Source organism: Phalaenopsis equestris, unplaced genomic scaffold (genome assembly GCF_001263595.1).
Source record: "Phalaenopsis equestris unplaced genomic scaffold, ASM126359v1 Scaffold000006, whole genome shotgun sequence".
NCBI classification, from domain to species: Eukaryota; Viridiplantae; Streptophyta; class Magnoliopsida; order Asparagales; family Orchidaceae; genus Phalaenopsis; species Phalaenopsis equestris.
The window spans coordinates 53,253-54,762 of NW_018164448.1; positions in this window are offsets into that span (position 1 = coordinate 53,253).

Here is a 1,510-nt window from a genome sequence, read left to right on the forward strand (position 1 = left end):
CCCCCTGCTCACAACGTATACGCAAACTCTCAAATCCAAAACTTCTTGAGTAGAGCCTAAGCTCCCACATAAGGATAGGCCATGGAGGATTGCAAAGATAAAGCATTTTCAAGCATTATCTAGGACGAATATACTAATAAATTCTTAGAACAATAGATGAATCAATCAATGTTTAAGATAACTATAATATTTTGCAAACCGCAACATCTACCTTTAAGGAGTGGCCAACTTAAACTTAGCATGAAAGTAGTCATTCATTAAATGCCTTAGAATGGGGCCATGCCCATAGAGCCATCCAACGAAGATACCACAAATTCTTAGCTATTTATATTATCTAACACCTAAAATTTGATATCTACATTTATAACAGCTTGCCATCTCAATGTCATAAGATTATGCATGACAATATATGATTCACTTTAAGAAATATAATGACGTTGTATCTTCGATGTGATGTTAAATATTAAAATAGTAGACGTGCATTTATAAATGCTTTGACGTTGGATATGTAAATACATAGAAATTGTGTGGTGTGTATGCCCATTAGATTTGATCTTAAAGACTTTAATCTCAGCGAGTGTTTATCTTAGGAGAAATTATTACGTATGGAATGAACAACAATGAATAAAAAAGCCACATCATGTCAGATCATATACACAAATTTATAATGACATGACATACTCATTCACCATTGTCACATATCGAGCGCAAAAAAAATTATTTTTATTCGGCTCATTTGCTTAGTGAACGAATCGAACACAAACTATTTAACGAACTAAACACAAGTTATTCGCAAACAATGAGCCACTTGGATAGCCCAAGTTGTGAGCAAATTTGTGTTAAATTCACTCTTAATTCATAGAAAAAAAAAAGCTTAACCAAGTGAAATAATTACAATTTATATTGATTAATCAATGTTAAGACAATATATAAGTCTACTTAATTTAATCATGGTCTTAAGTAATCAGCACAATGGTTGCTAAAGTAGTGTTGATTGATTAATGATTAAGAATTATAAAGCCTAATAAATTATGTTAATTGTGAATTATTAGGCCAACTAGTTACATGTACATAATGATTGGTGTAAAATATAGTATAATTAGTCATTTGCTCATTAAAATATTGATTAAGTTGGCTTCCCACTTTAAAAGTAATTAAAGATTGACAATAAGTAACCCAAAGTTTCCAATAAAAACCCTAACTTTTTTTGACAAATAAATATTGATTAGATTTTCTAGCACATTAATGAAATAATAAATATTTTATTCAAACTATGAATTCTTTGATTCATATGGACTTTAATATGCTTAAGAAAATAGATCAAATAAGATTTCATTAATAAATTAGCGCACAAGTTTAAAACATAATAAAAAATAATAAAAAAGAGGACTTTGACATATAATATTCATGACTATTTACTTGCTATTAGGATAATAATAAAACAAAAAATTATATATATATATATATATCTATATGTGTGTGTGTTTGTGTGTGTGTGTGTGTGTGTGTG